This window comes from Bufo gargarizans, chromosome 4 (genome assembly GCF_014858855.1).
Source record: "Bufo gargarizans isolate SCDJY-AF-19 chromosome 4, ASM1485885v1, whole genome shotgun sequence".
Lineage (NCBI taxonomy): Eukaryota > Metazoa > Chordata > Amphibia > Anura > Bufonidae > Bufo > Bufo gargarizans.
Window position 1 is genome coordinate 101,999,484 of NC_058083.1, and position 23,642 is coordinate 102,023,125.

The 23,642-nt window shown below is 44.9% G+C and overlaps 1 protein-coding gene across 6 annotated transcripts in view; it reads left to right on the plus strand.

Moving 5' to 3' along the window:
• Positions 1-23,642, plus strand: part of PIK3CB (phosphatidylinositol-4,5-bisphosphate 3-kinase catalytic subunit beta) — a 142,505-nt gene that overhangs the window by 56,748 nt on the left and 62,115 nt on the right. The window contains exon 1 of one of the 6 annotated variants that reach the window (XM_044289240.1): positions 22,977-23,068. The exons of the other annotated variants lie outside the window; for them this stretch is intronic. The gene's annotated coding sequence lies outside the window, so the exon portion shown is untranslated. Of the gene's footprint in view, positions 1-22,976; positions 23,069-23,642 lie in introns of those variants that run through there. 6 annotated transcript variants of the gene reach the window in all.

Consider the following 23,642-nt stretch of genomic DNA (forward strand, 5'->3'; position numbering starts at 1 on the left):
CCATCTCCATTCTTTCTAACTGCAGTGAACAGAAAGAGAGATGGGAGACGGCACATGCGCACTGCGCGCCCCGTCTCCTTATACAGCTGATCGATGGGGGTGCTAAGTTTCAGACCCCCGACGATTTGATATTGATGACCTATCCTGAGGATAGGCCATCAATATTAAAAGCCTGGAGAACCTCTTTAACTTTACCCTACATGATAAATGCTATTCGCTGGAGTGAAAAAGCCCCTTTTAATATCTTCATGCCATGGAAATATTTTTTTTTTTCCATAGTTGGTTTCTCCTTGATGCTAAATAGAATTATTCCCATATAAATCCATTAGTAATACAGGACTCCAAAATACTATCGCGTTTCTGTCCGATGCAGAGTCCTCCTGGAGAAACGTATCCTCTAGAGCCGCCATAACACATCATGAAACATTAATGTGATTCTCCTTCTATTAGTATCTCCACAGCGCCCTGCTGTGTGCTGCGATCTGTACCCCACAGCGGGGGTCTCTGTATCACTACAGTGTCATGAAGGATCCCATTATTTCTAGGGTGTTTAACCTCTTGACTGCCTTGTGACCCCTCCACAGTTAGACCAGCACACTTGTAAGGTTATGCAACCCTTTAAATGGCCATTCATTTCTGCGGAGTTTATTCTGTGCACACAGGGCCTCTTTGTTACCGCTAGGCTCACTGAAAGGGATATTTCAACGACCCAGACTATGCGCTGCAACTCTGTAATTCCCCCAAGATGTCCTGCTATTGAGTATTCATTTAGCCTGGTCCTCCTAAACGCTGCGGAGGTGATTACCGCCCATTCTGTGCTGAGATAATTACACGTCTCCTGGTACGAAACTGACTTTTCCAGTCAGGGAAATGGGGGAAAAACATCCCAGGAGAAGCGATAGCTTTCTGCATTGCTCCACTAAGTGCTTACCACTGAGCTGTGGAAATAACTGGCGCAGAAGACTCTGTGCCACCAGACGCCCAGGGACGGGCTATCGATCTGTTGTGGAGTCATCTTCCTCCTGTTTGTTTTCTGCTCTATGGATCACAGCATGAATAAGAAATGAAGAACTCGCACATTGCTCCTATAACAATTGTTGTTTATACTTGTTTGCAGTCTTTATAGTGAGATTTCAACCTTTCCAAATAATCATTGATTGCTGATCGCTCCTCTACTCATCCGGGAGGTCACTAAAGACCTTTATGAGAGTTCCAGAAAAGTTGAGCTGGCGCTTTGCTATTTCCGGCTATTTTCCTCGTGAAATGCCATCAATGTATGAAATGGGTCAACCCCTTTCAGTGAGGTACAGGTCTCAGATGTGTGACCTGCACCTAGGGCTGCAGCTAACAATTATTTGAATAATCGATTAGTTGCCGATTAATTTCTACGATTAATCGGGAAAAACGACAAAATTACAAAACAGAGAGGTTTATATGATCTTACTTGAAAAATTATGTTCCAAGGCCATATTAAAACAAATTGTGGACAACACTATTATGGGGAATCTGTGGACGACACTATTATGGGGGATCTGTGGACGACACTATTATGGGGGATCTGTGGACGACACTATTATGGGGATCTGTGGACGGCGCAGTTATGGAGAGGGGGATCTGTGGATGGCGCAGTTATGGAGAGGGGGATCTGTGGACGGCGCAGTTATGGAGAGGGGGATCTGCGGACGGCGCAGTTATGGAGAGGGGGATCTGCGGACGGCGCAGTTATGGAGAGGGGGATCTGCGGACGGCGCAGTTATGGAGAGGGGGATCTGCGGACGGCGCAGTTATGGAGAGGGGGATCTGTGGACGGCGCAGTTATGGAGAGGGGGATCTGTGGACGGCGCAGTTATGGAGAGGGGGATCTGTGGACGGCGCAGTTATGGAGAGGGGGATCTGTGGACGGCACAGTTATGGAGAGGGGGATCTGTGGACGGCGCAGTTATGGAGAGGGGGATCTGTGCACTGTTATGGGCATAACAGTGCACAGATCCCTTTCCTCATAACAGTGCACAGATCCCTTTCCTCATAACAGTGCACAGATCCCTTTCCTCATAACAGTGCACAGATCCCTTTCCTCATAACAGTGCACAGATCCCTTTCCTCATAACAGTGCACAGATCCCTTTCCTCATAACAGTGCACAGATCCCCCTCCCCATAGCAGTGCCATACACAGACCCCCTCCTCCCCATAGCAGTGCCATACACAGACCCCCCCCCTCCCCATAGCAGTGCTATACACAGACCCCCCCCCCCCCCCCCATAGCAGTGCTATACACAGACCCCCCTCCCCATAGCAGTGCCATAGACAGATCCTCCCCCCTCCCCATCACAGCCCCGGCCCCGATGCTTAGTCGGACTAATCACTGCATCTTTATTTTACCTTTTACAATGACGCTCCAGTAGCAGGCAGAGCGGACGGCGGCGTAACGTCACTCACTCACGTGACGCACCTGCTCCACCCACTTCATGAATGAAGGAGGCGGAGCAGGCGTGTCACATGAGTAAGTGACGTTACTCCGCCGTCCGCTCTGCCTGGCTGTTACAGGAGCGTCATTGTAAAAGGTAAAATAAAGATGCAGTGACCGCCCGCCCGCATAGCAACGAATCGGCGATTATTCGATAACTGGATTCGTCGACAATGAATCCAGTTATCGATTATAATCGATTACATCGATTAATCGTTGCAGCCCTACCTGCACCTATCTGACATTGGTGGCATATATGAGCGATATACCACCAATGGGTGAGAGGGGCCAGCCCCTTTTAAGGTTGGTGTACACAATTCCACAATAAGAAAGACACCAGGTAAAAATGGGATCTATGGGAGACCTGAAGGACGCCAACCACTGGTGACCAAAAAGAACATAAAGACCCGTTGCACATTTGCCAGAAAACTTCTAGATGACCCCCAAAACTTTGAGGGTCCCTCTACATCTAGCTTAAAACGCTGTATTTCACCATAAGAACACTTTAAAGGGAACCTGTCACCGGGATTTTGTGTATAGAGCTGAGGACATGAGTTGCTAGATGGCCGCTAGCATATCCACAATATTTTTTCTTCCTGGCTGTGACGCTCTCCGCTGTGATTTGGATTGCAGCACAACTAGGTAGAAGGAGACGCCCATTGAGAAACCCTGGCGTTGTCTCCTCCCTGTACCGATGCTCGGTATTGGCATAATACTGAGCGCGGAAACTACAGGGGGGCACAGCGGGGCCCCCCCAAGTAAACTCACCTGGTTGTGGTGCTCTCTGCTGTGATTGGATCGCGGCACAACCAGGGAGAAGGAGACGCCCATTGAGAAACCCTGGCGTCTCCTCCTCCCTGTACCGATGCTCGGTATTGGCATACTGAGTGCAAAAAATACCAGGGGGCACAGCGGGGTGTAAGAGCGATATTTAAAAAAAAAAAAGGTATTTATCTCATTTAATATAAAGCCACGAAAGGTCCTCTTTAAATGGGCAATTTTGTGCTAAATAAAAAAAAAAAAACTCTCCAATGTAGCCAAATTGCAACAAGCATGCAAGGAAGAGTGGGCCAAATTTCTCCCACAGAGCATATTCTCGTGGTCCCTTTCCCCCAGCTGTCCCTAACATCCTGTATCGGTGAGCACACCATGTGATAGATGCAGTCATAGTGGTTTCTGGTAGGTATTCTGTGCAAGGCAGTGCAGGCAGCAGTGGGCAGCACTATAAAGAATTTTTTTAAATATTTTTTGGGGCATTGTCTGGTGCATTATGTATCAGAATGAACCACGGACCCAAGATATCCTTCATTAAACCTTCTAGCAATACACATAATGTATAGCATGGTTCATTCTGATTTTATGTGGATGGTATCCTACCACAGAGTGCCGACCCGGATCTATAAAGTGCTGCTGGTGCATTTCTATGTCACTAATGTAGCAGTAGCTTCGCTCCTGATATGCAAAGTGTGTTGATCAGACTATGCCCAGAAGTAATAGATGATTTCACATCATGTCCAGATTTTTGCATTAATTTTTGTCACTGCATGTATATGGGGTCTTCAAACCTTTTATTCACATGTATTATACTACCAATTGATCTGAGCTGCAGTACCATGGCGTGGCCACTATACAGTGTACGGCGCTGTACCCGATTGCTCAGATCAGCCCTCCCCCATTGCTCAGATCAGCCCTCCCCCCATTGCTCAGATCAGCCCTCCCCCCATTGCTCAGATCAGCCCTCCCCCATTGCTCAGATCAGCCCTCCCCCATTGCTCAGATCAGCCCTCCCCCCATTGCTCAGATCAGCCCTCCCCCCATTGCTCAGATCAGCCCTCCCCCATTGCTCAGATCAGACCCCCCCCCCATTGCTCAGATCAGACCCCCCCCCCATTGCTCAGATCAGACCCCCCCCATTGCTCAGATCAGACCCCCCCCATTGCTCAGATCAGACCCCCCCCATTGCTCAGATCAGACCCCCCCCATTGCTCAGATCAGACCCCCCCCCATTGCTCAGATCAGACCCCCCCCCATTGCTCAGATCAGACCCCCCCCATATTGCTCAGATCAGACCCCCCCCCATTGCTCAGATCAGACCCCCCCCCATTGCTCAGATCAGACCCCCCCCCATTGCTCAGATCAGACCCCCCCCATTGCTCAGATCAGACCCCCCCCCATTGCTCAGATCAGGACCCCCCCATTGCTCAGATCAGACCCCCATTGCTCAGATCAGACCCCCCCATTGCTCAGATCAGGACCCCCCCCCCCATTGCTCAGATCAGGACCCCCCCCCCATTGCTCAGATAAGGATCCCCCCCCCCATTGCTCAGATAAGGACCCCCCCCCCCCATTGCTCAGATAAGGACCCCCCTCCCCCCATTCTCAGATTATAACCTCCCATGCTTAAATCAGACCCCCATGCTCAGTTCTATAATAAAAATAAAAAAATCTCTTCCCTCTACTGATCAGGCACTGGGCTCCTGCTACTCTGCAGGTCTGACACGCTCTCCACTGTGACCTGATGAGCACAACGTCGGGTCATAGTGCGTGTCTCCACGTACTACGTTCTCACACTGTGTGCATCAGGACATAGTGGAGAGTGAGCTGGAGCTGCAAAGTAGTAACAGTGCCCGATCAGGAATAGAGATCTGAGCCTGGGGTGGAGGGTGAGCCGGCCTGACTGCTTCCCAGCTCCACAGCTAGAGCTGTACTTGAAGAAGCAAAGAGCCACGAGTTGGCCCCTGCACTATAGTTTCCAGGGCCATGGCTGACCGAAACAGCTGATTAGCTGGGGTTTCAAGTAGGTCATCAATATTTGTATCCCAGACAACCCTTTTAAAGGGGTTCTCCGGGAATTACTTTTTTATCTAATGCCCGCAGCCTACCCCGTGAATAGAAAATTCATACTTGCCTGCTCCCCACTGGCTCCTGCTTGTCCGTGTTCCTGTCCCCGGACTGTTTACATCTGGCACTGCAGCCAGTGACTGGCTTCAGCAGCGATGTGCTGCTTGAGGCCACATCAATGCTAAAGCCAGTTATTGGCTTTAGTTAGGCATTTGACCATGCCCATTTAACGTAGGATGCAAGTAGTCCGGGGACTGAAACTGTGACATGCGGGAGCCAGCATGGAGGACCAGAGCAGTGGGGAGTAGGTAAGAAGTATGAATTTTCTATATATTGGGTAGGGTGCGAGCATCACATAAAGTCATTATTCCCAGAGAACCCCTTTAAGCACAGTTATTAGCACTGGTACCTTGTAGTGCTGGGGCCATGGGTTCAAATCCGACTGTTTTTCATACAAACAAACGTTCAGATGTTGATTCTTTTCTTTTTTTTGTTTTTCGTCCTGCATAACGGAAATCTGACAGATCCATTATGCTTGGCCATAGACTTCTATTATGAGATCAAAACGGAACGCCTCTTAAAGGCATCCGTTTTGCATTCTATGAATTCTGTTATAACGGAATCCTTAACTGGATTCCTCCTCTCCTCACTCACCCTTAATTAGGAGTCTGTTCTATTGCTGGTTACTGGCCATTATTATAGAATTCTGATCAGTTACCATCTAGGTTTCCCAGATGTGGTATCTATCCCCTGATCCCATATACTTTCTTCTTTTCTTTTTTTTTTTTGCAAGCCAAGGACGTGGTTATGTTACCTGAAAACTAGTTATTAAAGGGGTTTTCTGAGACTTACATACTGATGACTTATCTTCTGGATGACCTCTGGATAGGTCATTAGCATCTGATTGATGGTTGTGGACCCCTGACGATCAGCTGTTTGAGAAGGTAGCAGCGCTCACAGTAGCACCATGGTCTTTACCTAAACCATGTGACCTCACGTTCATTGTTCACATGGCCTACGCACAGCTTAGCCCCATGGAAGTGAATGGGGCTGAGCTGCGATACCAAGCACATCCGCTACATAATGTACGGAGCTGTGCTTGGTGAGCACAGAGAAGCCCATGGGTTTTTATCACTTTTACTGCATTTTGGGGATTCCTGACTTTTTCTCTTTTAGTTAATACATATTTTTTGGGTGTTTTTTGTGTAACGGTCATTCTTTATTTTTTTTTATTTTTTTGTAATGTATCAGGGCAGTGATACTGACCATTTTTGTAATATACTTTCTTTACTGAAATCGTACATTTCTATAAGAAAAATAGCTGTAAAGTGGCCCATTTTGAGCCTTAGCAACGCTCCTCTGTCTTCTGTTTACATAGCAGGGGAGACTGTGCTCAACACTGACCGTGTTATGTAAACAGAAGACAGAGGAGCGCTGCTAAGGCTCAAAATGGGCCACTTTACAGCTATTTTTCTTATAGAAATGTAAGATTTCAGTAATGAAAGTATATTACAAAAATGGTCAATATCACTGCCCCGATACATTACAAAAAAAAAAAAAAGAATGACAGTCACACTTTAAGTGTTTTCACCGTAAGCTTTTTTTTCTATAGAACTTGATATGACTTGACATACGCCTGAAAAAAAGCATGTAAAAAGATTTATGAATTAAAAATGCCACCTACAGAAAGCTTGTAAAAACCTATGGAAAGAGCAAATACGATGGGGAGGTAATTTATTATGACTCCCTATACCAGAAATTGGCATAAAAAAGTAGCAATCCAGTAGTTTGCAACTTTTTGAACGCCACTGCTCCTAAAATTTAGGTGCATGCTGCCATCACTCATCAGTTTACTGCCGTAAATAACTTCCGGAGGGCTGTTTCTCATCAAAACTGAGGCGCATCCTCCAGCAGCGCGTGGCGGAAAACGCTCCTTGGTTTTTAATAAATGTTAATTAATATCCCTTAGAGGCTACTTGTTTATTTCTCATTTTATAGAAAATGCAATTTCCATGCTTTTTCTCGGTATCCGTGTCTTTGTTGTAGAGATTTTATAGCATTTGTCAGTGTTTTCTGATGGAGAAGGTCACACACGGGCTAGGGAACTGCTGACTCCATGCAGTACAGCGGACACAGGAGATTATAATGTTCATGCTTTGCACATACCGTTCTTTTGAGAAATTGTATGAACAGTGCACTGTTATCATTCGAGTTACTGGTAGCGTACAAAGGCGTGAGCGTTACAACTAGGCCTTAGTCATTGTGTATATTGGAAAACCAGATGCGAATACTCACATTTATGTAACATTTATGTTTGGGAGGCTCATGGAAAAAGGAGGGACCTCCTGGAAGTGTGGAGAATACAGACCTTCCAGGCATAGTATTGAGGACTGCTGCCTGTATAGGAGGCATTCACACAACCGTGTTTTGAGTTCGCAATCTAATCTGCATTTTTTTACGGATCAGATGCGGACCCACTTATTTCAATGGGGCTGCAAAAAGATGCAGAGAGTACACCGTGTGCTGTCCGCATCTGTATGTCTGTTCCACAGCCCCGCAAAAAAAATAGAACCTGTCCTATTCTTTGTATGTTTTGCAGACAAGAATAGGCATTTCTAACAATGGGGAGGATGTGGTGGTCCGCTAAATGTGAAATGAACATGACTGGTATCAGTTTTTGGGGGTTTCGCAATTTGCCAACCGCAAAACTGATACGGTCTTGTGATTGCACCCTAAGGGTACTGTCGCGCGGTGCAGTTGGGATGCATCGACAAACATGAAGTCACTCCGCAGTTTTTAAATGTGACCCAGCTGTAATGAATTTAAATCAGAGATAATAGATAATTTCATCTATGCAGAACTTTAATTGGTTGATACAGTAACTGCGTCACAACTGCGCTGTGTGACAACCCCCTAAGTGGCGCTGGGATTGCAGCCTCAGCACTAAAAACAGGAAAGGGCCTAAAATAGGAGGTGTGGCAATGAAAGAAGTAATTCTGGCAATGCCGCAACCCTTGATCTTCCTGACGCTAACCTTCAAATAGGTCTTGGCGATTTTTCAAAAAAATAAAAATCTGTTTTTGTTTTTCAACCCTGTGGACGATTTTTGATTTGAATCTTGATTTTCTTATTTTTGTTAATTAAACTGAAAAAAATACCAAGACTATAAAGACTGGCAGTGCAGGGATAACTGTACATAGACCGGCAGTGAAAGGGTTAATATACAGGTGAAACTCGAAAAATTAGAATATCGTGCAAAAGTCCTTTTATTTCAGTAATGCAACTTAAAAGGAGTTGCATTAGGCCCCTTTCAGACGGGTGTTGCGGGAAAAGGTGCGGGTGTGTTGCAGGAACATGCGTGATTTTTCCCGCGCGAGTGCAAAACATTAATGCGTTTTGTACGCGCATGAGAAAAATGGGATTGGTGTTCTGTAGATTGTATTATTTTCTCTTATGACTTGGTTATAAGGGAAAATAATAGCATTCTGAATACAGAATGCATAGTACAATAGCGCTGGCGGGGTTAAGAAAAAATAGAAAATAATTTAACTCTCCTTAATCCACTTGATCGTGCAGCCGGCATCTCTTCTGTCTTCTTCTTTGCTGTGTGCAGGAACAGGACCTGTGGTGACGTCACTCCGGTCATCACATGGTTGATCACATGATCCATCACCATGTGATGACCTTTTATGTTGCATTACTGAAATAAAATGAACTTTACACAATATTCTAATTTTTCGAGTATCACCTGCAGGGGGGGTTATATTTTTTGTGCCTTGTTTCACGCTGAGTAGCATGGTGTAAAGGAGGCCTGGCGGTTTTCCCTCCGCTGGTAGTTGTCCCTGGACTAGTTTGTGGAGGCGGTCATGATGTCACCTCACATATGATGAATACACAGAAGTCTGTTTTCTAACTCTCATTCACATCCAATATAGAGGGCGTTAGAGAGAAGCATAGTTATAACATATAAGCTGCTTGCGGTATTGCTCTCTCTGCCTCGCCACTGTCTCACTGTGCAGCTTACTCCTCCTCTTACCTCCCCTCTCCATACATTTCTGTGGGCAACTGTAATCTGATCCCTCAGTAAGCTGACAATCAGTTTTGGTTTTGCAAAATGAAATTAGTAGAAAATTATGAGTAAAATCTAGTTTAGAAACTGGGAGGGAAGGAGCTGAAAGGTGGAGAGAGAGGCATTAAAAAAAATCTGATAAGATATTTAACAAAGTTTCTTGTATTTGTACGTGCTATTGTTTTCTTCAAAGTTTGGTAAAGGTTAGTTCCCTTTTTAAATTCTTTAAATGGTTTATTGTAACTACTGCGGCCTCGTAGAGTGACCCCAGTGCAACACACAAAAAATGGAAATTCAGTTCTGTCCCGTGGGTATTATCTTTTATACATGCGGCTGGAGTATAAGAAGTGCTCCGCAGCATCCTCTAGTGGTTGGAGCTTTGTTGCAGCATCTATTCTGTCACACTTTTTTCTAATTTTTACTTCTTTTTTTAATATTTCCATTATTAACGCAGTTTAATGAGAAGTACCATCCCTGTGTGATGTGACTTGCCCATTGTACATCTGTATACACATCCTAATTGCATCACACCTTACAATTCATAGCTAAAAACATGGGGGGGGGGGGGAACCCATTTTGAAGACCACACACCTGCTAGAACCGTTCTGGTGCGGACCCTGCAATCTCCGACAACATGAAGCATCCATAAACTATTCCAGAGCCCAGATTATTGCCGTAAGCACCCCTTATAGTGTTCTACTAAGACATTACTTTTCAGCCTGTAGCTTTTCTAAACTGGCAAAGCATGCTGAGAGTTGTAGTTTCACAGATCACTGGCCCTGATGCCTCCTGGCTTCCTCTCCTCCGGTGAGTCAGTTTCACACCAGCGGCTCGTGACCGCTGTCATTCTAAATTAAGGGCAGAGCCGTGTCACCGATGTGCGGCTGTGACTAGACTGTGTGTTGTTCGCTTTCTTATTCAGCTTTTCTGATCCCAAAAAAACATCCCGTGACTCACGTCTATTTTTGGTTCCTGGAAATCTTGTTCAGCAAAGTTCTGCCCCCACAAAATGCAGTAACAGCTCGGTGTTGAGGTCACTGTGCACCTCCGTCTCGAGGGGACCGCCTGGCACTTAGACTGAGGTACGGTACAGCCCGCTCTAGTGCACAGTACTCCACAGGAAGCTTTATCCTTGTCGCATCCTAGGCTACTTTCACTCCGTTACTGACAATACGACCACCTGCATCCGTCATGAACGGATCCGGTTGTATTATCTGTAACATAGCCAAGACGGATCCGTCATGAACACCACTGAAAGTCAATGGAGGACGGATCCGTTTTCTGTTGTGTCAGAGAAAACTAATCCGTCCCTATTAACTTGCATTGTGTGCCAGGGCATATCTGTCTTGCTCCGCACCACATTGCGGACAGAAAAATGCTGCTTGCAGCGTTATTCTGCCCATGATGGGGACGCAACCAAACGGAACGGAGTGCACTATGTTTCATTTAGTTCTGTCCCCATTGACAATGAATGTCTTAGGATCTCAATAGCGGAAAATGCTGGTGTGAAAGTAGCCTTGCCTGCTCTCCTTGTCTTTTTGGAGGAATTTTTGTTACTATTTATTCATTATTAAGGCTTATGCACACAACCGCGCCGTGTTTTGCAGTCCGCAAATTGCAGATCTGCAAAGCACAGATACTGTCCGTGTGAGTTCCGCAATTTTGCAGAACAGAACGGGTGGCCCATGACAGAAATGCCTGTTCTTGTCTGCAAAATGGACATGATAGAGATAAGAGAATATATATATATATATATATATATATATATATATATATATATATATATATATATATATATATATATATATATATTCTCCTATCTCTGTGTGTGTATGTGTGTGTGTGTGTGTATGTATATGTGTATGTATATATATATATATATATATATATATATATATACATACAATTTTTTATTTATTTTTTGCGGGGCCACGGAACGGAGCAACGGATGCAGACAACACAAAAAATACCTAAAAACAAAAGTCGTGTGCATGAGCCCTTATTGTGGTGTGATTGGTATGCCATTAATATGTATCTTTCGGGGTCTTACTTATTATTTTAATTCTTATAACCATTTTCTTGTTTCCTTATCTGCGATGTATGTTTTTACCATATGTATACCAATATTAATCTGTTCTGGAATGACTATTGCTAGCTGAAACGCTGTAAGGCCTCATTCACACGACCGTATTTTTGATCCGCATTTTTTGCGGGTGGAATGTGAACCCAATTTATTTCAACGGTTCCGCAAAAAGTGCGGACAGCACCCCATGTGCAGTCTGCATCCACATGATCCAGGTGCCGGTCCGTGGGACATCCCCTTAAGAAAAATAAGCAGATAACTAGTCCTTACATCTAACAGTCAGGAATAGCTGCTGGAAGCTGGAAACCACTTTCGATGATGAGTGACAGCCTCCCTGACCGGACACCCAGCTCACCCTGGGGCAGACAGGGGGCAGTACAGCGTGTCTCTTATTCTCTTCTGGTGTTTTTTGCAGTATCGGTATACACATCAGAAGATCATAGACAATTGATTCCATGATTCTGGACCTTCACTATTTTTCAGAACGTGGCAGCAGCTCTTAAATGGTCCAAATCTCTTTTCTGTGCCATATCAACAGAAAACTCTTAGGTCGATTTAAAGGGGCTTTCCAGTTTGTATTATTGTAAAATAATTATTTATGAAGGTAGCTGTAATTTTGTAATGTATTTAGTTTACCTTTATTGTTCCTGTCTTCCGTTCTGGGCTGTGGTCACATGACCATGTCCATGCAGCTCTTATTTCCTGTGATTGGGCGTGTCAGTGATGGGTTAGTGTCTATGTAACTAGCTGGTGGGAGGATCAATAAACTAGCTGGGCGCTAATAGGGGAGTGTCTATGTAACTAGCTGGTGGGAGGAGCTATAAACTAGCTGGTGGGAGGAGCTATAAACTAGCTGGGTGTTTTTAGGGGCGTGTCTATGTAACTAGCTGGGTGGGAGGATATATAAACTAGCTGGATGTTAGGGGCGGTGCTGGAGCTGTGGCAGTGAAAGTGCATCATGGGTTTGTTTGGATACATGAACAGGAAGTGATACATACAGGATGGAAACAATGAACATTGTATTGGTTTACATGGTGAAAACTGGTCAGAGGAGTCCAAATTTAAACTGCCTGCCCCCTAATATATACATATACACTATATATATATATATATATATATATATATATATATATATATATATTCGTCTCAAATCTGTGTAATAGGGCCTTTAATGAGGCGCACATGAGAACACTCGGGTGTTTGGTTTAATAGTTATCCACATGTGGATATTTTCTTCCTATTACATCTTATACATTCTTTGTAAATGTTCCCTTCATGTATAAGTGACTAGCACCAAAGCCTTCATCACTTCAGACTGCACATCATCCTCATCATCACGTCTTTGTTGGTTTTTTGGTATTGATCTCAGTGATACAGCCGCAGGGAGGACATTTGATAAAATGCCAAGTCTTGATGCACTAAAGCCACTAGTGAATGAGGACCTTGTGGGCGCCTGTGATCATTTATCCTGTTTCATCATCATTTGTCTTTCCTTCTGGCTCTGAGTACACGGCTAGGATAGGATAGTGCGTGATGCCAGTTGTGGGCCTTTACAGTCAGCTGGAATGGCCGAAATCTGCGATTAATCTTATGTGCATGGCCGCAACCTTTAATCAGTGATAGTTACCTGATATTGTAAATCCTTGGATTGTCCTCTTTTGCCAAAGCCATTAGCTGTTTTTCCATAAAATAATAATCACTCCCCCCCCCCCCCTTCTCCACCATCAAAGAAATGTCACCAACATTTTTTTTCTGCCAGTTAAAACCAGATAGTGACATATAATTTTTTTTCTAATGATTTTATTTTCTGATTCCAGCTTTTTTTAAATTTATTTTTATTCTGTTTCCTAACTATGATTTTGGGGGCAGTCATCTTGTCTAAGCTGTTCTTGAAGTGCAGCTGTCAGCAGGGTTGTACCTATGACACCGGCTGACCTGTTACATGTGCTCTTGGCAGCTGAAGGCGTCTGTGTTGGTCCCATGTTCATATGTGTCTGCGTTGCTGAGAAAGATGTTTTTTATATATGCAAATGAGCCTCTAGGAGCAACGGGGGAGTTGTCATTACTACTAGTTCTGCTCTCTCTGCTGACAGATGCCCTTTAACCCCTTCACGCCCAGCGCCGTACATGTACGGCGCTGGGCGGGTGTTTAAAGATAGCGCCTACTCCTGCCCGTTGCAGGCACTATAGCCGCGGGTGGCCACCTGCTTCTTTTAGCAGACACCCGTGGCTCATGTCCGCAACGGGCAGTAATGCCGATCGTGCACATTTAACCCCTCAGATGCCTTGGTCAATCCTGACCATGGCATCTGAGCGCGCTGAAACCGAAAGTGCGCACTTTCGATGTGCTCTGGCTCCCCCGTGTGGCGATCGGAGGAGCCGGAGCATGTATGCAGCAGCCCCCATCTTTTATGAATGACAGGAGGCTGCTGCATAGTATTACCTATGGAGCCCTTGCCTGTAATAGGGCCCCATAGGAAACTAGTAAAATGATCATAGATTCCAATGCAAGTGCATTGGAGTCTATGATAATAGCAATCTAATGATTGCATGTTATAGTTCCCTATGGAAACTATAAAAAGTATATAAAAAAAATTCAAATCACCCCCCTTTTCCCAAAATAAAAATAAAAGAACTAAAAAAAATGCACTTCATGGGTTGTGCGAAAATGCCCATAGTATAAAAGTATAAAAATATATTCCCTATATGGCAAACAGCAAAACGGAAAAAAGCATCCAAATGGCCATTTCGCCTTTTTCGTCCGCTTCATTTTCTACAAAAAAATTAAATAAAAAGTGATCAAAAAGTCATACACACCCCATAATGGTATCAATGAAAAGTTCAGATTGCCCCACCAAAAATTAGCCCTCATACAGCTCCGTACACATAATTACAAAAAGGTTATAGGGTCAAAATATGGCGACAAAAAAATAAAACATTTTTTCCCCCTACTAATGTTTTTATCACTATCAAAACGCAAAAAAACTATAAATACAAGGTATTGCCGGATTCGTACTGACCTGTAGAATAAAAGTAACCGGTCAGTTTTATGGCACATCGAGCGTCGTAAATAAAAGAAAAACGTAAAACAATGGTGGAATTGCCTTTTTTTTTTTTTTTGCAATTTCACCCCATTTGGAATTATTTTCCCGCTTCCCACTACATCATATGCAATATTAAATGCTGGCGTTGGAAAGTACAACTTGTCCCACAAAAAACAAGCCCTCAGATGGCTATGTGAACAGACAAAAAAAAAAGGGATGGCTCTAGGAAGGCAGGGAGTGCAAAACGAAAACGCAAATAAAAAAAACCTCTGAGCCTTAAAGGGTTAAGACTGAAGTCACAATATTGCAGACACACCTGGGATATAACCCAGAAAGACCCGACTCCTGGGATACGTTCCAGTCCAGACTCGTGTTATATCCACTGAAGTGGTTGCAGACATATTTCCAGGAAGTGGAACATTTCTTCCTGGTAAAAAGGAAGAAGGTATCAGATGCACGATGATGAACAATGGTGTCCGGCGGAGCGTATCATTCATAACCTGATCAAGAGGCAGGATCCTGAATATGACTGCAAACCACAAACCAAACACTTGCCAGTTACAAGAACGCGGCTCCTTCTTCTCAGACATTTCAGCAATCATTGCTCCAGATGACAGCTTGTCAGTGTCAGAAAGGAGAAGTGGGAAGTGTGTAAGCTTTCAGCACACGATGCTTAAAGGGAACCTGTCATCAACTGTATACTGCCCATACTAACGGCAGAATAGAGTAGAGACAGGTGAGGCTACTTTCACACTGGCGTTTTGAATTCCGTTTGTGAGATCTATTTCAGGGGTCTCACAAACGGTTCAAAACGGATCAGTTCAGCCCCAATGCATTCTGAATGGATAAGGATCCGCTCAAAATGCATCAGTTTGCCTCCGTTCAGCCTCCATTCCGCTCTGGAGGAGGACAACAAAACGATGCTTGCAGCGTTTTGATATCCGCCTGACGATGTGGAGCCAAACGCATCCGTCCTGACTTACAATGCAAGTCAATAGGGATGGATCCGTTCTCACTGACACAATATGGTGCAGTTGAAAACGGATCCGTCCCCCATTGACTTTCAATGTAAGTCAGGACAATCCGTTTTGACTTAGACTTTTTTTAAAAAGAATAATGCAAACGGATCCGTTCTGAACAGATACAAGCGTTTGCATTATAGGTGCGGATCTGTCTGTGCAGATACCAGATGGATCCGCACCTAACGCAGGTGTGAACGTAACCGGAGTTGATTTCAGCGGTCTGTCATTTATAAGTTAAAAGTAAGTGGTTGCCGAGAACCAACATCACAATCATTGCAGACTGGCTCTGGATAAGAGTCCCGGCCGCCTGAGAAGAGTCCTGGTTATTCATGAATTCCTGCTCTCCTGCCCACCTGCTGATGGCTGACAGTCTTCTACCTAGTTTCCTCCCTTTCTCTCTAGGAGAGAACTGCCAATCATCAGCAGATGGACGGGGAGAGCAGGAGATTATGTATAACCAGGACTCTTCTCAGGTAGATCTGACTCTTTTCCAGGCCTGAGCTGCAATGATTATGATGCTGGTTCTCAGCAACCACTTACTTTTAGCTCATGAGTGACACACTGCTGAGATCAGCATTTCTGTCACCTAATTTATGCTGCCCTCAGTGAGGACAGCATAACGTTGATGACAGGTTCCCTTTAATTACTATGAAAAACGTGCATTACATGCCAAGACACCAGCTAGAAAATGAGAATCTTGTGGGCAGCTGCAGGCCTGGCATGCTAATACTGAATACACCATGGCATCATGGATCACGCCAAGAGAATGAGAAATAGAAAAATACACTGTATAAAAGTTAGGATTAATCTGGACTCTATTACAGTTCACATAGGACTTCTGGACTCCAGATCGGATCTACCCAATCATGTGGCAACTACTTCAAGGATTTCTCATGCAAACTTCTGAGAAGGACTTGTTCTCTAGATCTCTCTAAAAGATTGGACGCAGGCCATAGACGATGGGCTTTTTTGGAGGCAGATGCGACAGATTTCAATGTGACAAACAACCTCATCAGGTTAGATTTTTACCCTGGATACAAGTGGCACTAGGGTTGTCAGGAAGCCTCTTAAAGCGGTTGTCCAATCTATCCTCAGGATAAGTAATCAATATCAGATCGGCAGTGGTCTGACAGCCGGCACCCCCACCGATTATCGTCTTCTCTTCATTTTTTACCTGTTCACATCGCAGCGGGAGCAGTGTAATTACAAGAAGCCATCCCATTAACTTCTATGGGACGGCTCTGTAGTATACACTTGTATAGGAACGTATAAGATAGTCAGCCCGTTTTATAATATACAATCTGAGGGGAAGCAGAGGGTATTGATCTGTATGGGGGAGATCTATCATTGCATTTAGTCGGGTAAAGAGGACGGCAGAGTGACATTGTGTTTATAAAATTCCTCTTGTGAAAAAAGGAAAAATTTGAATGTGTCCAAAATCTCACAGGCCCTTACTAAGTGTTGTTATAGGCCCAACTCTATTAAAGGGAACATGTGACTTATGTTGTAAATTATATTTTTACATTAAACATGTTTTTGGAGAATTTTTGATCGTTATTTTAATTCCCTAAATCAATATCTATAGTTAAAAAAAAATATATATATTTTTTTTTAATATAATACCGTATTCCGTATTTTTAGCCCATAAGAAGCACCTAGGTTTTAGAGGAGGACAATAAGGAAAAAATATTTTTCATTACAACTCAGGTCAGACCCCCAATGTTTATCAGACCTCAGCTGATAGCCCCAATCAGACCCCCCAATGTTAACAAGACCCCAATAAGACCTCAGCTCAGACCCCAATGTAAATGACCCCCAATCAGACCTCAGATAAGAGCCCCATGCCTTTCTTCAGCCTCCATGCCTCTCATTATCTCCCATATCAGCCCCTATGCCTCTCATCACTCCCATAATAACCACTATGCCTCATCAGCCCCCACTTCAGTCCTTATCCCTCTCATCACCCCCATTGCAGCCCCCCCACCCCCAAATCAGATCAGCCCCAAAATAAAATAAAAACACTAACCTCTCCTGCTCCTGGACGCCGCTGCTCCTTACCGCCCGCGATCTTCCTCCTCCTGCTGTCGGCTGTGCAGTGAACTCAACTGCAGTGAGCTCATTAGTATTCGCCCCATAAGCCGCAGGGGCATTTTCCCCCCAAAGGCGGGGGGAGGCATCTTATGGGGAGAAAAATACGGTATATATCACCTCTATATAGATGACACAGGATCCCCTGTTTACATTAGGTGATATCAGAGTTTATCTACTCCCTTCCAAGCTTTGCACAGGTCACAGAACGTGCCTAGAAAACTCTCCTAAAAAAGAAGTCAATGAGTTCCCATCCTGACCATTGTATCTGTGGCCCAGGTGGCTGCAGTAAAGCGAATCTCTAAATGCTGTTAAAGAGAGAATAAGTCTCTAGGAGCATCAGAGGCATTTGTAGTTACACCTAGAGGCTCTGTTCTCTTTGCAACTGCTGCGTCCTCTACACTTTGACAGGGCCAGGCAGTGAAAATGCCAGAACACCTGGTCCTGTCAATCAAAGTGCAGAGAAAGCGACGCCCCTGTGGCTCCTAGAGGCTCATTTGCATATATTTAAAACATTGTTTTTCTCAGCAATTAGGGCACATACGAGCATAGGGACCAACACAGATGCCTTCAGCTGCCAAGTGCACATGACATGTAACAGGTCAGCCGGTGTCATAGGGACAAATCTGCTGACAGATGCATGTAATCCTCACGCTGCGTAAGGTAATATATTTGTCAGTGAGACAGGCTTTGGAGCGTTTGGAGATTAAGTGTTCCTCTAAATCAGCTACTAGGAAATAAATTATTACAGAGCACTCCTAAAAAGGGAACCTGTTGTGCTGAACATGGTGTTTGAGCTGCGGCATCATGTTATAGAGCCGGAGGAGCTGAGCAGACTCTTGTATAGATTTATGGAGAAAATCTGAGTAAAACATGTCATTTATTCATCTAAATCCTTGCTCTTTCTATGCTTTGGAGTCATGAGGGTGGTACAGTAGGAAGAGTCAAGAGGGTGGTACAGTAGGAAGAGTCAAGAGGGTGGTACAGTAGGAAGAGTCATGAGGGTGGTACAGTAGGAAGAGTCAAGAGGGTGGTCCCACTGAGTAACTCCTACCTCTGCATGACTAAGCATAGAGAATAAGCAGCAAGTGGCACCGCCCACATGACTCCTAAGCAGGGTTTTAAATGAACAAAATACAAGTTATAGTTTTATGGGAAAAGATTTAGTGTATCAGTCTGCTCAGCGCAGATTGCACTACGTTTTGTGGTGACCTGCCACAGCGCAGCATCATGGTTGTCAGGAGATATCGCAGTCCCCTCCCCATATGCCGGCTCCTTCTTAAGGTCCCTTTACACGGCATGACGATGTAGCAGATTGTCGGGAAGGAAGCGTTCCTTCCTGACAATCTGCTTATCGCTAGTGGAGGACACCGGTGTATTGACATGCAGCGATCTCCTCCATAGTATGGGGAGGAGCGATCACTAATGCCATCACTCTTCCCCATACAGACTCGTTGTTTCCTGGCAGCAGATTGTGTTTACACAGCACAAAAGATACAATTAACCGATGAACAAGCGTTTTGCTTGTTCATCAGGTAAACGGCAGTACATTTACACCGCCAGATCATCAGTAACGAGCATTACTAGTAACACTCGTTAGCGATAATCTGTTCAATTGTCTGCTTGTGTAACGGGCACTTTAGTTATTTATCTTATCTGTGATTGGGTAAGACAACTAAGATGGCCCCATTACAGCGACCAAATGCGGTCACCCCCAGCCTTTCTCAGTTGCTGATTGGTAAATTGGAATATATCAGGACATTACCTGGAAAATTTGCTGTTCAGGAATTTGGAATGGCTGACAACCATTGCGGGAGCTGTAATAACATTACTGGTTGTCACTCCACTTTCTCCAGATATGGATGTAAGTAAGAAATGGCTGAATAGCGTTTCTGCCAACTAGACTGAAGAGGACAATATGGCGTTTTGGATCATTTTCCCAGCTTTGATTTGTACGGCTTCATCGTCTTACTACTGACAGCCTCATGGCTATCCGCTCATCTCCACAGATCGGGGTCTCGCCACCCCAGCAGAAGCTGCTTTACCAGGAGAAGCAATGGCGGGCCAGACGTTTCCCTTGTAGCTGCCACTGCAGGAGGAATGTAGTATTTCCTTAGCGGTTCTCTGCTAGGGTTCTTAGAGGAGGATGGGGGACAGGGGACCCCATTGCTCCATGAAGTCCATATGGCCACCCCTTTATCACAAAATCCAAAACGGTGGAGAAAGTATTGTCCTTTCAGTAACTAGAAGCCATTTTTCTTGTATTTTTAGACCTGACACCCACCTGACGTACATTTTTTGCTTCTTTTAATCAGCCTGGTAATTAGATAATGAAATGTCACAGCCCCGTCTGCAGGAACACTAAAAATATCTGCTACACAATAGAGAGGAAGCGGGCCGTCACAGCGTCCTATTCTATAGCTCATCTAATCATCATTTGGGCTGCTATTTGCCGTGTTCTCCTGCAACCAATTAGCTCTACTGACAAGCGGCGTCCAAATTGAGAAATCAGCGTGCTGTTTGATGTTTGCACTTTGATGCTGCAACAAAGGACCTGGATCTTGTGGTTTGAGTGGTTTTCCCTTCTCTGCCGGCTTGTTGAGATATGGAGAACTGTGCCATCATAGACCCGAGTCTGCAGAAAGCCCAGGGCCTGCGTCCAACTGCGTGGGCCTCTACTGTGGTTACAAGGTGAACTAACCATGGCCGCCTGTTCTCACGATCCACCTAATCATGACTTGTACATGTAATATCAGTGCCTAATATTAAGGGTGGGCCGCTGCACAAGGCTCACTGATCGAGAACAAACTGTTTGTTCCTGATTGTTGCTTGAATGGGACGAGCAGTCTTAATTACCCTGCGCTGCCTCTACAAAGCTCAATAAATTTTGATGAAGCACCAGCGCTCACACAAGCACCTCTACCCCTTCAAACAGTTGATCTGCAGGGGTGCCGGGATTTAGACCTCCACCGATCTGTCCTCAGGATTAAGCCACTGCACAACCCCTTTAACATGCTACACTTATCTAAGCTTGAAGCTATTCTTCCTGACCGTTCCTCCAGTGTTCTTAGTAGAGAGTGGGTGGGGAGAATGCTGTAGTCAGATCCTTCTGGCAGTGGTTTCCAACCCTTGAAAATCAAGGGAACCTGCATGTTGAAATCCAATGTGCTCAACCCATCTTTCCCTCACCTCTGCCATCGGGGAAGAGTAGGGACATATCATACACCTTAGAGGGTCAACCTGTCCTTCTGGAATTGGTAGTAGCTATGGACGTCCGACATCTCTCTCAATTCCCTTATACATGTATACACTCGGTTCGGCCATGTGTATGTTTTCTCCCAGGAGAACAAAAGGATTGAGTGAAAAAATTCTATTTTCACAAGCCTTCCATACTCTGTCAACTGTTGGGTGAGAGTCGTCCAGTAGTAATGTGTATGGGGGCTCTAAGCTCATACTTACTCCTTAGTGTAGGCATTACTGCTTGGTCCTCTTAGGGCTCATTCAGATTCCTGTATTTCTGGGTCCACATCCGTTTGCGCAAGTGCAAAAAATCGCAAAAGCCCTATTTTGCTACTTTTTGATGCCAGAATTCTGGAGTGAAGGAATGATAAATCAGGGCCATTGCTTCTAGGGAAGGAAATCTATGTACGTGGGGCCCCGTAAGGAGCTTGTACGGCAACACACACACTGCTGTTTACTAGCAGTCTGCAGTAAGGGTACAGAGGGGAGGTAACCAGTTGGTGGGGTGTCCCTGCAAAGGCTCACTCTATCCAATCAGTGCTGCCATTTTCAGACTGTACAGGTACACCCCCCCCCCCCCCAACTAGTTACCTCCCCGCTGTACCCTTACTGCAGACTGCTAGCAATTATTCGTAACTTCTAGTAGAAATAATATGGGAATGGCGCAACAAAGAGCCATAAGAATAGACGTTCCAGAATTGTTATTACATGGGGAATGCATGAAGCTATTAAAACAGGCATGTCCGGAGAGGTGAGAGGTCCTCTTTATAGACCCCACACAAGCATGTACAGTAACTACAGCGGAGCGAAATTCCTGTATAAAAGCCATCAAAGGACCCATAAGCATTCTGGAGTACTCCTATGAAATGTATTTTTATGCACTTTCATGGCATGAGGAAGGCTTTTGCTCATGCCATACTATTGCATCTACCTTCCAAGGGCTCATGCACACGACCGTTGGGTGTTTTGTGATCGGCAAAACACTGATCCCGGCCATGTGTTCCGCACTTTGCAGAACAGAAGGGCAGGCCCCTGATAGAACAGTCCTATCCTCGTCTGTAATACGGACAATATTAGGACATGTTCTGTTTTTTTCTGGAATGGCCTTATGGACATGGAATGCATACTGAGTTATTTCCGTTTTGCAGCCCCATTTGAAGTTAATGCTTCCGCATACGGGTCGCAAAAAAAAACGGAATGGAGACGGAAAGCCCTAAATGTTTGGTTACCATTTTTCCTCATTTCTAGGACCTAGCAGTGGTGAAGTGGATTTATTTGGATCTGGTCAACAAGATCATGGGAACTTCTCCTTAGTGTCGTGGAAAAGTCCTGAACTCGACAATGTCTTAAAGCGGGAACATCTTGCGCGTCTGTAACCTGATATAACTTAGGTCATGTGTACTGGGTGTGCTTTCAGTTGTACATTGCTTTTCTCGATTACGTTTATCTTCTGGGTATTCATTACAATGTATTAATAGTTTAATTTCCTGGTGCTATAATACGTCTCTGGGATACATTTCTCACAGTTTATTGTCAAGGGGAAAGTGATGGTATCAAATGTACTACAAAATATTTCCCCATGCACACGTCTGGATTACTGCTTATATGGAGCTGGTGCATGGGCCCAAAATGTAGAGTACCTCCATGTGTCATGAAAAGTAGCCACCTGCTCCATGGGATGCACATTGAGTCCCTGCACAAGAATCCAGGAGCCTCTGCTAGTGCTGTCCAACCTGTAGCTCCAGCTGTTACAAAACTACAACTCCCAGCATGCATTGCCATCACGGACGGAGCTGTCAGAGCATGCTGGCAGTTTTATTTCTGTATCAGCTGGAGAGCCACAGGCTGGAAACCAATGCAGAGGTTGCCAAAAATGTCATGCTATGCAAAAATCATCCAGCGGGCATCAGTTCAGGTAGACGTTAGTGGAGGATGGCCAACCATGGGGCATTGACGGCATCAGTGTGGGCGTCTCGCAGCTTCTTCATGCTTGCTCCTCACACTTGTCTGCTTCCATTCAGCCCCGGTAGTTATGTAACAGGCAGCAGGTACTCTTACGTAGGCAGGAGGGGACTGTGCTTGCACAAACCTGAAACGAGGCAGTGATTAATATGCATGGGATTCCCATAGGGAGGTGACTCACTCACTACTTTTCGGAGAAGATTAGGAGCTTTCACCCATGATGATCGTCCACTCGAAGAGCAATGGATTGTAAGGTGACGCCCCCCATCTCTACAGTCTCTGTGACACTCGCGTAAAGCGTATACTGGGAGACTTCATGTCGGATGAGGATGGGGGTGGAGGGGGCTCTTGCTTCTACAGTGAATGCTATCATTTTGTGTCTTTCCTGTGACGCCCCCGTGGTCCATACTTTTAATCTCACGTCTTCACTCCAGCGCTGCCTCTGATTGTATGAGGTTTGCTATGTGGGAGCTTGGCCCCGGCCCAGGATCACTCCTCGTCTTCTAGTCTAGGACAATGCCGGTTGTGTTCGGCTGACATGATCTCGTTTGTTGTTGTACACAATTAAGGGAAGTGATATTATTAGTATTGCCTCATGACTGTGTGACGCATTAACCCTCGCCACATCACATCAGGCAGCAGCAAGTTCAGCCGCTCTCTCCATCTAAGGTTATGGAGGGTTCAGCCGTGCCTTATTGTATGAAGTAAATTGGAATTTCAGATTGTGTTTTCTTAAAGAGGTTGTCTAAAAGTTTAAAAAAGCAAACAAAAACAAAAAACGCGATAAATAAAAAGCGTACCAGATTTTTGGGTGGTCAGTGAGGGGCA